Here is a 12733-nt window from a genome sequence, read left to right on the forward strand (position 1 = left end):
CAGTAACAAGATTGGAAAATATAAAACATTGCCATCTCCTCATAGGCTTGCTTTCTGGTTTGATAATGTAGCTACTTTTTATAAAAATACTTTTTTGGGGGGGGGTACCAGGGATCGAACTCGGGTAAAAATACATTTTAACATGATGATTTTCAAACATTTCTTATTAAGTGTTACAAAATACTTTTAGGATTTCTCAGTTCCAATATACTAAATTTGGATATAACTCATATGAAACAAAATTACCTTACAGTACATTGAAGTTTTCTGAGAAGTTTCTATGGATCATACAGTATGTTCTTCACCTACTGCAGTACCCTGTGTCGATATTGCAGGTGTGAAACAGAAAAATATTACACTAAAATGCCTTCACCAATTTGTCTTTAACTTACAATGTCTTAATTTTTATCTGTTGTGGGGTTTTTTTTTCTGAGACTCGGTCTCACGAATTAGTTCAGACTGATGTTAAACTCACCATGTAGCCCAGGATAGCCTCAAACTGGAGATCGCCTTGCAGAAGCTTCCTGAAGGCTGAGATTACAGCTGTACACCTGACTCTCTCCTTGAGCCTATACTTGAATAAGGCAGTTGTGATGAATTCCACAATACACCACTGCTTTTCAGACTAAGAAGTTAGAAAAAGAAGAAAAATGAATAAAAGGGAGAAGAAAGTAAATGAAACATTTCAATTACTTTAAAGAACATTAAAATTTTCTGAGAAGTTTCTAGAGGTCATATGTTTATCTCCTGTTCCAGTACCTTATGTCAATATTATATATGTGAAAAACAAAAAATTACATGAAAATTCCTTTTACCAAGTCCTGTCTTTAACTTATACTTTTTTAATTGTATTTTTTTTTGGTTTTTTCTGACATTAGATCTCACAATGTAGGTCAGACTGATATCAAACTCACCATGTAGCACAGGATGGCCTCAAACTGGAGATCATCTTGCCTCAGCCTTCCAAATGCTGGGATTACAGGTGTGCACCATCACACCTGGATCTTCCTTTATCCTGTATTTGAATAAGGCAATTGTTATAAATTCTGCAATACACTGTTGTTTTTCCTTTATACAATCATTAGTCTTCAAAGAAATTAAGTAAAAGCAGCTTAGTCATGTACTTTTCTGATATTTACTAATCTTTCAATACTTCCTTCTTTCCGTGGGTCCATGTTTTCCTCACATTTCACTTTCCTGAATCCGGGAGAACCTTCCCTAATACAATCTTTGCATCTGTAAATGATCAATGTTCCCGACTCTCACATGTATGAGAAACATCATTATTTCACTGTTCTTTAAAAATTATCTACCCTGTTATATAAATCTAAAGAATAAAATTGTCCGTGTGGTTTTGTTTTCCCTTTTGTTGTTTCATAGTCGTCTTACAAAACCATGCCCACCACTGTCCTGACTTTGCTTTGCTGTAATTTCTTTTTTGGGAGAGGACACCCTATTTTGAATACCTTCTTTCCCAGCTGTTTCACTGCAGTATGTCTTGGTTTCATCCACTTGTATTTTGTCTTTGAGCTGAGGTTTTAGTTAATATATAATCATTAGGTTTGTAAAAAACATAGGACATTATTTTCATATCGTATCTTTCTTCTTTTTTTCCTTTATTTCTGGGGCTCTTATGACACATGCATTCGAAAGCTTCTCACTTAAGTATGCTCATTTCATTTCTAAATCTTATATTTTTTTCATGGGGGACTTGGTCAAGGAATGAAGGATTAAACTGCAGGGAAAAAGCACATAGACTCTGTGAGGAAACAAGAAGTTTAGAGCAGTGAGGCATCATGTGTCTGCCAATTGTCCTTCCTCTTTCCTCCACAAACTGCCTAGCCTTGAGACACCTCCTTGCTCAAACTGCTTTTCTTCTACTTTTTTCTCTGACACTGATATTCTCAATATAAGTCAGAGAGTTTTCAGGCTTGGTGCTACTCCCTAATGCTAGGTGCTCTTGGTTGAGACAGCCCCACTGAGCCTCTTGGTATAAAAATTGTCACAGTAAGCTCTGTGACAATTTTTATTTACTTTTTGGTGCTAGGGATTGAACTCACAACGTTGTGCATGCTAAGCATGCATTCTACCACTGGAGTATGTGCTGAGGCCTAAACTTCTAATTTGGTCCCTCTCCATGATTTTAGCTGCATATTAACTTGTTTGGAAATTCCCTGAAGCTTTCTCATGCATTTCCATTCCTTCCCAGACCCAGCCATGTCAAATTTTAGATTGTAGATACTATCTTTTTAGTTCTTGATTTTTCATTTTGTTCAAGTTACAGAAAAAGGGAGAAAGATTTCATTAGGCCTACAAAAGCCTATCTCACACCATAGTATAGCAGTCAGACACCACAGAAAGGGATTTATCATGAGCTTGTAACAAGTAAGAAGCAAGAAATTTGCCTCTAATTAGGGACTGATCTGCCTAAGTTCTGAGAAGATGTATCCAAAAGAAAGGGTGAAAACTCTTCTGGAATGTCTAGCAAGGCTAATGAGTGAGATCTCTTCATTAAAGGCAGTTCATGAACACAAGGAGAAATGGCTACTTCTTCCTATGCACAGACACTGATACAAGGGACCAAGGTACATGAAGAATAGGGGAATCATGACACAAGCAAAGCAATCAATATCCAAGAGCAACTCTAAAAAAATGGAGGTATCTGAGCTGCCAGGCAAACAAATGAAAATAATAACTACGAAGGGGCTCACTGAGTCACAGGAGAACACAGATCAGCTACAAAATCAAATCAGGGAGACAGTTTTTGTACAAAATGAAAATGTCAACAAACAAAAAGGACATAGAACCACAAAGAAGGCAAAATTTGAACTGAAAAATTCTCTAAAAGGCTACAACAAACTTGATTGAGTACCAGAGAAAGAATCAATGAACTAGAAGATGGGTTATTTCAAACTACACAGTCAGAGAAGCTAAAGGGAAAATAAAGAACAAAATAAAAGTAAAGATTGTAGGAATCAGGGAGATAGATTTTGTGACACTGAGAAGGAGACCTGAGGATGGGTGATTCAAGAGGGTGGGAGGGAATGGGAAGTAAAAAGAACAGAGACGCAATATGTATATGTGCGAATACCCCATGATAAAAGGAATTGTTTTCTATCACAAACATACGCTAGTTTCAACATTTTTTAAAAAAGAAAACACAAAAGAATGACAAAAAGTAAAGATTCCATCAAGTGAATGAATAGACATGTTACTGGAATTCAGGAAAGAAAGAGGAAGAAATTGATTAAAAAAAACTTACGTCAAGGAACAACGGCCAAGAATGTATTCAAATGTGAGAAATAAAAGGGACACACAGACAGAGGTATTGAGCCAAAGATGTTTACACCCAGATGCTTTATATTGAATTTGTTTAAAAACCAAAGACAGAGAATTCTGAAACCAGCAATAGAAAAATGACTCATCACACACCTGGTGGCCCTGTGGGAATATCAGTAGATTTCTCAGCAGAAACTGGGCAGGCCATGGTGGAGTGACAGGGTAAACACAAATGCTGAAAGAAAAAGCTGTCTACCATGAAACAATACTGGCAAAACTGCGCTTCAAAACCGAAAAACCAAAGTAAATACTTTTCCAGACAAACAAAACCTTAAGAGAGTTTAGCAACTCCAGACCTGCCTTACTGGGAGGTTCTTCAGGGTGAAATGAAAGAACTTTAAATAGCAATGTGAAAGTCTACACTTCAAAGGCCAGGGGCGTATAGACTTACATGGAATTCTTCCTACTAGAAGGGTGACGTATTTAATTAAAATTAAATAATTTTAATTCTAGCATAAAAGACAAAGTAACAATAATAAGGACAACTACAAAAATCTGATAACAGATAGAACATATTGAATATATAAATTGAGACATAAACAGCATAAAATGTAAAGGTAAAACAAAGCACAGTTTTTGTGTGGGATTAAAGGCATTATTATTAGCTAAGAGAGACTACTGTAACTATAAGAAATCATGTAACCTTCATGATAATCACAAAGAAAATACCCACAGAAAGAAAAGCAAAAGGAATAAATGACCAGGTGCAGTGGCACACACCTGTGATCCCAGCTAGGAGGCAAGAATCCCAGCTAAGCAAATGCAATTTTGACCTTATCCTGGGAAACTCAGCAAGACTGTGTCTCAAAATAAGAAGTAAAAATGGATGGAGATGCAGCTCAGCCCTCGAGCCCTTGCCTCACATGCACAAGGCCCTGAGATCAATGCTCAGTACTGAAAAAAGAAAAAAGGAAAATTTATAAATGAATCAAAGCATATACACATAAAAGAAATCAGAAAAGATTCAAAGGAGATGGAGAAATGAATTACAAGACAGAAAACAATGGACAAAATGCAATACTAAATCCTTACCTGTCAATACGTAATTAAATATGAACAGACTAAACTCAATGACCTGACTTAGGGTGGTTAAATGATTTTAAAAACCCAAAATCAATATATGTGCCTAAAACATATTCACTTTGGATCTAAAGACACACATAGGCTAAAAGTGACAGGGTAGGAAAAGATATTGAATGCAAAGGAGAACATATTTATATAACCTGTATTAGTTACTTTCAACCTCTGGGACAAACTACCTGATGGCTGCCACTTAAGAGCGGGAGAGGGTCATTTTCGCTCCAATTTTCCGAAGTTTGAGTCCCTGGTCTGCTGGCTCCACTGCAGAAATGGCAGGGCAGAAGGGCAAAACGGAGGGAGCTGCTCAACCCCAGACACACAGCCAGGAAGCACAGAGAGAGGGAAGAGCCAGAGTCACAGAGCGACTCTCCAAAGGCCAGCGCCGGTGACCCGCCTCCTCCAACCTCCTCCTGACAGCACTTTCGGCTATCAGCTCACCCAAGGATGAATCCTCTGACATGCACAGTGGGCCCCATGATCCAATCATCAGCCTCCAAAGTCCCACCTTTGAACACACGAGCCTCTCGGGGACATTTTAGATCTGAGCCATAAAATGACAAAGCAATCTTTAAATCAAACTCTTTCAGAAAAGACACAGTCATACTACAATGAAAAAGGGGTCAGCCCATCACAGAGTTATATTCTCAATTTATATATTTACTTATAGCCAACATCAGTGCAACTCAACCTAGAAAACAACACTGACAGAACAGAAGGGAGCAATACACAGCAGCATAAATATTTTAGGGTAATTTAATGCTCCATTTCAAGAATGGCTAAATATCTGAACTGAAAATCAGCAAGAAATAGCAACAACTCAGCAGCAGCAGGAGAACACACATCACACTCAAGTACACCTGGAATAGTCTTCAGAGGACTGCGTACATGCGGTCTCAAAACAATGTCAAGGGGGTAAGCAGACTGAAATCTCATCAAGTACCTTAATGGCCACACTAAAAGCAAATGACAGAAGAAAACTAAATTTACACATCTCTGTGAAATAAATACACTCTTGAACAACAACAGATCATAGAAAAGAACAAAAGGGAAAACATGTAATTTCTTGAGACAAATGAAAATATCAGAATGTATAGGATGCAGCAAAGAGTAGCATAGGGCAACTGACAGTGACAAATGCCCACATTTAAGAAATATATAGAGAGAGAGTAAGCAAAGTAAAATGACTTGAAAATGCTAGACAAAAACAATGCCCCAAGTTAGCAGAAGGTAATAAATTTTTAAAATACCACAACAAAAGCAACATAATTTGTGCTACTGTTTAAATTTGTGCTACAGTTTAAACAGTTTAAAAGCAGATATGGCCAACAATCCCCAATGCCATGGTGCTGGGAGGTGAGGGAATGCACGAAGTGTTCAGGTCTGTGTACTCCACACTCGTGAACAGATTTGTGCTCCTCACTGAAGTCCTTGAGACATGAGCCAGAATCCTCTCCTCTCCCTGTCTCCTTGCCTTTCCACAATAGGTTGACACAGCAAGAAGACCCTTCCTAATGTGAGTTCCTGGACCTTAGAATTCCAGCCTCCAACACTGTAGTTATTTCCTTTTCTTCATAAATTACTCAGTTGGTGGTATTCTGTTGTAGCAACTCAAAACAGACCAAGACAAGCATAGAATAAGAAAACAGTAAATAATCAACAAAAGGAAGTGTTCATCATTGGAAAAGACAAAATTGAGAAACTTTTAGCTAGAATAACTCAGGAATCAAGAAGAAATGCTCAAATAAATCCAAAATGAAAGTACAGATAGAACAGCTCATATCACAAAAGTGAAAATAATCTCAAGAGACTGCTATTCCCCTATACATGAATGACCTAGGGGAAATGTGTGCATTCCTAGAAACACACAACCTATCCATTCTGGTTCATGATGAAATCCTGAAAAGAGGATAATGAATAAGCAATAATTTAAAACATCCTAAGACGAGAAAATCCATGGTAGAAGACCAAAAGTCTGATTTGCATCAAAATTTTAAAGAATACACAGGACTCCTTTCTAACTTCTTCTAAAAAACAGCCCAGGAAACATGTTGAAAATAGTTTATGAAGCCAGCATTTCCCTTACCTGAAAACTACAAGAGATATTAGATACTCAAAGAAAACTACACAAAGCAATTATCCCTGAAGAACATACATGTAAAAATCCCTGGGGAAATATCAACCAACAGCACATTAAAATATCATACATCTCAATTAAGCAGGATTTCTTCCTGGGATACAAGAATGGTTCAGCATATGCAAATCAATATATGAGACATAAATTACCTAAAAGATTAAAATAACATGGTCATGTCAAAAGATGTAATAAAAACATTTGACAAAATTCAGCACTCTGTCATGATAAAACATTTAACACAGTAGGTATAAAAGGAGTTTACGTGAACATAACTGAGCATAAATGTGAAAAACCTACAGTTAACATACTCAATTGTGAAAACTTGAAATCTTTGCCTTTTAAAGTCACAGAGAAGGCAATTCCCAAGCGCTCTGCTCTCTAATAATTTCTACTCTACACAGCACTGGAAATTTTTGCCAGGGCAATTAGGCAAGAAAGAGAAACAAATGAATCCCAAATGGAAGGAAGATCTAAAATTATGTTTCCAGCTGACACAGTCATATATGTAGAAACACGAAAGACTCCTTAAAAATCTTTTAAGATTGCTACTATAACTATTAAGTGAATCAAGAAAAGGTACAGAATAAAGAAGCACTATACAAAAATGAGTTCTACTTCTTTATACTAAAACTACATGGAAAGAAAATTAAGAAAGTCTAGTTGTAATAACATGAAAAATAAGAAAATACACAGTGATAAACTGAACCAGGAAAGTGACTTTCACACTGAAAAGTATAATATATTTATGAGAGAAATTAAAACAGATACAAATAATTGCAAAGACACCCTACGTTCATGGATTGGAAGAATTAATATTATTTAAATGTGCACCTTACTCAAAGCAATCTACAGATTGCTGTCAAAATCATAGTGGAGGGCCAGGGATTTAGCTTAGTGGTGCTGCCACCTGCCTTGCAAGGGCAAGGTCCTGAAAATCCTAAAATCCATATGAAACTATGAAAGATCCTTATATGATTTGAATGTATCCACTACACAATTAAGGCACAATTAAATATTAGCAGGTGGGCCTTTTAAGAAGTGACTGGGCCATGATGTTAAGGCCCTTGTAAAAGAAGCTTCATGCAGCAAAAAGTCCTACCTGATGCTGGTGCCTTCAGCTTGGACTTTTCAGCTTCCAAAACTCTAAGCAAATCTATCTATGTTCTTTATAAATAACCAGGTGTGGGATCCTCCGGAGAGGAAACCCTCTGAACATAAGGGGTGTGGGATGGAGCCTTCATCTTGTTGCAAAGGCAGAAGACACATGAGAGCACACAACAGATGTGGGCTTAAAAATGTTAATTTTATCAAAAATCCTTTGACATTCCCAGTTCAGTTCCAAAGCAAGGAAGTATTCACTCTGGAGAGAAGCCCTGTGGATGGAAGCAAAGAGGAAAGCCTCCACACACTCTGGCTCTTTTCAAGTTCACTGAAGGACTCTACTGGAGAGAACACTCTGGGAGTGGGGAATGTGGGAAAGCCTTCTGGGATCCTCATTCTTTCTGAGTCCATGCAGTGGCATGCTATAGAGAGAACCTTGAGGATGGGAGGAATATGGGGAAGCCTTCCTTTCTTTATACAGATTTCAAAGACAGATGATAATGCACACTGGAGACACATCCTGCTGGTATCTGCTATGGGGAGAAGTCTTTGTCCTAATTCATTCCAAATATGTGGAATAACTCACACCTGTCAAAACCCCTACAAATAGAAACTGTTATCAAGCCTTCATGTCTCGCAGTGACATTTGAAGGCATGGAAGGACTCACTGGAGGAAAACCCAATGAATGAGTATGGACAGTGGGAAATACTGTGCTTCTCTTGCAAGTGTTAGAAGACATATGCTAGTGCACACTGGAGATGGACATTATAAATGTCAGGTAGGTGGGCAGGATTTGACTGCCCTAGTTCAGTTCCAAAGCACGAAATGACTCACACTGGAAGGAAAGTAGGAATGCCTTCATGTCTCTCCCCAGCATTCAAAAATCTACAGGAACTAGAACTGACAATAAATCATGAGGATGGAAGGGATGTGGGAAAGCCCATCAGTCCCAGTCGCTTTCTGATGGGTGAAAGGAAACATTGTGTGTGTAAATAATGTGGTAAAGGCGTGGTCATGAACCCATAGAGGCTGGATGATGATGATGTGTTCTTGCAGGTTTGTCATTTATGACAAGGGACCCTGCTGGTAGGAGATGTTGATGTGGGGGTGGCTGTGTGGAAAGAGGGCGAAGGGACACAGGAACTCTCCTGTGCTCTTGACTCTTATCACCTTCTCAAATGTCCCTCCTCTCAGCACTCAGGAAGTTACTACAGCACTGAACGTAGCCCACAGGTAAGGCCCGGAGGCCTCTGCCCACAGCTCCCACCTCCCACCTCCTTCAGGAAAGCTCCATCCAGAGGCAGGAGGACTGACCTGCAGAGTAGCCAGTGGGACTGAAGGCCTTGCAGGACAGGTGCTAAAGTTCTGAGGTGGCAGAAGACAGCAGCCAGCCACGACCAAGCCACACCCCTACCTTTCTGGGGGTGCTTCCTGGAGTCTTCTGGACAGGACAGCTTACCCCAGCCATGTTCTGAGGGTGGGGGCTAGTTTAGGCTCACGTTTCTGTTACACGCTCAGTGTTTTCAGTTATTGGCTTCCTCACTGGACATCCTGAGGCCTCCTGGCTTGGGGTGTATCTGCCAGAGGCACAAAGAACCACAAAGGCGAGTAATTTTGTGTTCTTGGACTGCGGTGTCCTCCTCTGAAAGAGTGATGGTCAACCATCCTTTCCTCCAGGGAGGGTGGCCCACTGGATGGAAAGCTCTAGGAAGGGGTTGGGGATGGCTCAGTGGCACAGCACGGCCTAGCATGCAACACTCCCTGGGTTTCGTCCTCAGCCCTGGAATAAACAAATCAACCCAAAACACACAGGGAATCTTCTGATGCCATTAGCCTGAGCGCAGGTGGCAGCTGGACCCCACTCAATGCCCAGTGGGACTGCTAATCAGTGTGTCCCGACCACCCTGCCCCCAACACACTCTACCTCCTCACCCTTGTCTCAGTGGCTGTTCAATTCCCTTCACAGACTCACTCCACTATCACACAGACACTTCTTTCACCTTAGTTAACCAATCTACTTCCACTCAACTGTACACTCCACAAAAGTAAGGCACCATCCACTCCCCCCAGGGCCCATGCCCAGGACCTTGAATCGTGCCCAGCTCAGACTAAGTGTCAGAGCCATCTGTCTCCTCTCTGTCAAGTGACTCTCCAGCCCTCATCTGTGGAATCCGTGTTGGCCTGTAGTGTTTGTCCCTGAGCCCTCAGGCAGCACCGGTGCCCACTGCGTACACTTTATCTAACTGAAACCACTTTGTCCAAAATAAAAATGGCCACACTGCATTTCATGAGTATAACCTTGTGTAAGGGAAATTAAGGACAAAAATTATACAAGGGACAAGAGAGGAGAAGTCAGGAATACCCACAGGTGTCCGTGAAGTGACAATCTATTATCTGAAAGTGGACTTGGAATAGTTTAAGTGCATATTGAGAATTCCTGCCCAACTAGTCAAATAAGTAAAAAAGGAACTACATCTACAAAAAAAGAGTGAAAAATGAACAAAGAGTGAAAAATGAAATCATGTAAGATGCTCCAGTAAACTATATAACACAGGAAAAGATGGGACACAAAATGAGAAACATGGAAGAAAACAATGAGTAAAAACAGTAACATATATGGTATCTATTAATTCAACTGTAAGATCAGCAGTTTATTTATTTGGTTTTTTTGGGGGGGTACTGGGGATCAAACTCAGGACCTTGTGCTTGTGAGGCAGGCACCAGAAACACTGAGCTAAATCCCCAGCCCTGATCAGCAGTTTAAAAATCAACAGTCCAGGGTCGGGGATTTAGCTCAGTGCTTTCACCGCCTGCTGCACAAGCACAAGGACCCGAGGAGTTCGATCCCCAGTACCAAATAAATAAATAAATAAATAGTCCAAGCAAACTACTGAAACAGAGATTACAATAAGGAACTGAAAACCAAAACTAAATTGTATACTGTTTACACATAAACGACCTTAAATATAATGACTCTGAGATGAGAGGAACAGAGACATATATACAATGCAGAAAGTGGAAGTAGTTGTATTAGAAAAACAGATTTCAGAACAAGGAGAATATCAGGGATGATGAGGGGCATCACTTAATTGCAAAGGAGGTCATTACCTCCAAGAAGTTATTCTAGTCCTTCCTATGTCTGTACCTGACAGATTATCAATATGCATCAGGCAAACATTGACAGAACTGAATGAGAAATCCACCAATTCATACCTTAGAGACCTCAGCACCCCTGCCTCAGGATGAGCAAGTCCTGCAGGCAGAAATTCAGTGAGGTTGGAGGTGAATTCACCAGCCCACTCAACCAACTGGACCTAACTGTCCTTTATGCACTACTGTTGTTGGATGGTACAGTCTCCCAGGGATCCAGGACAGCTGAAGAACAGATAAACACAACTTTTATTTAATGTAAAAGAGAGAGAGGGAAAAGGGAAGTGAAGAAAAAAGAAGAAAGGGAAAAAAAGTGAAGGAAGAGAGAAGGACAAGAAGAGATGTATCTATGGATGAGCCACTGCACAAAGAAGCATGGCAAAATGACAAGACTGTTGCAGCAGCGAAGTCAAGGGTTGCTGCCTTTTATATCCTTCCATCCATCCGTCTGAAGTTGTTTCACACACACATCCTGGCTGTAACTGACAAGTAGCATGCTTGACCAGGTTAGAGAGATACATCCTGCTCCCAGCTTTTCCCCTCTTTATAATTAAAGGTCACGTCCTATTGTCCAGACTGTGACAGCCCTAATCTACCTCACTACCTCACCCAACAAAAGGGGAATGCAAACTCTCAAGTTTACAAGGAACATCTGCCAGAACAGACTACAGTCTAACCCTGGGACCATTAAACATGCCTTATACAACCTCCAACAACAGAAACGGCACTTGTGTACTCCCTAATTCCAGTGGAATGGAGTTGGAAATCAGGAGCAGAAAGATACTGGGAAAATTCCAATAAATTTGCAGGTTATACAGCATAATTCTAAATAACACATGGATCAAGAATAAATCTCAGTGTTGCTGGATGATTCCAGCTTTTTCTGTCCCACCCAAAGAATTGACTGGGAAAACTGATGAATAGGTGAATGGGACTTTTATTTAAATAAAAGAAGAAAAGGAAAAAAAGTGAAGAAAAGAGAAGAGTAAAGAGGCAAGAAAGGTGATGATACGTTTTGCATGCAGGGTGGACCACTGCAGAAACAGAAAGACAGCAGAATAGGAAGATCTGCAGTGGCAATGAAATCAATGTTGCCATCTTTTATACCCTATCAGATCTGGCCCCTCTGAAGTTGCTCTACCCACACATGCTGGCTGTGATTGACGGGTCATATCCTGTTATTCAGCCTCCATTCCAGATCTTCCTAATTGACAGATTACATACTGTTTTCCAGCCAGTCTGCCATGCCCTCATCTGCCTCATCAAGACACTTTAAAGTATTCACCAGTACAATAGATCACCTGGACCTATCTGCCCTTTTTACACTACTTCACTCAAAGAGGGAAGAATGCACATTCTCAGGTTAATATGAAATATTCTTGGCCCCACCCCTTCAGCGCAGAGGATCGGAGATCCTGAGCAGTACATGGGGCATCCAGTGGCCCTGCCCCTTCGGCGCAGAGGAGCAGGGGCATGCGGGCATCAACACAGGACCCCCCACCTCTGGCCACTGGGCCAAGCCAGCACCTGGATCCACACCACAGAGGGGCAGTGGGTCAGAAAGGACATTGATCTGAGCTCCAGAAGATAGAACAGAAGTGAACAAGAGAAAGAGGGCCTCTCTGAGGCTCCTAGATGAAAATTCATGCCCACTGGAAAAGTGAAGAAAATCTCTGCAATAAAGGCACACCAGACCACCATAGTTGATAAGGTGGAGGGATCATCACCTCCCATCTGAACCTGGACTATCGCCAGGGGAAGGGCAGCAGGAACCTGCAGGAGAAGCTTGCAGAGTTCAACCCTGCAGGGGGTCAGAGATCTCAACTTGGGCCTTGCAGGCAGAAATTGGCCTGAGCCTCAGGGGACAGCTGCTGGCTTGCTGAGACTAACTGACTTACATCTGCACATTCCTGCCCATGCTGTCTATA

The 12733-nt window shown here is 40.6% G+C and overlaps 1 protein-coding gene across 6 annotated transcripts in view; it reads right to left on the bottom strand.

Annotated features, from left to right (window-relative positions):
* Positions 1–11673, bottom strand: part of LOC110347605 (sperm motility kinase 2B-like) — a 112229-nt gene extending 100556 nt beyond the window's left edge. For 2 of the 6 annotated variants that reach the window (XR_015445694.1, XR_015445692.1), the window contains exons 1-2: positions 915–11673; positions 476–625 (exon numbers count right to left, since the gene is read on the bottom strand). The gene's annotated coding sequence lies outside the window, so the exon portion shown is untranslated. Of the gene's footprint in view, positions 1–7; positions 319–475; positions 626–914 lie in introns of those variants that run through there. The other 4 variants (XR_015445693.1, XR_015445678.1, XR_015445688.1 and 1 more) reach the window with 4 other exon arrangements.
* Between the last annotated feature and the right edge of the window lie 1060 nt (positions 11674–12733).

Source organism: Heterocephalus glaber, unplaced genomic scaffold, assembly GCF_053883595.1.
Source record: "Heterocephalus glaber isolate CG9 unplaced genomic scaffold, H.glaber_assembly_v1.0 deba00001617, whole genome shotgun sequence".
Lineage (NCBI taxonomy): Eukaryota > Metazoa > Chordata > Mammalia > Rodentia > Bathyergidae > Heterocephalus > Heterocephalus glaber.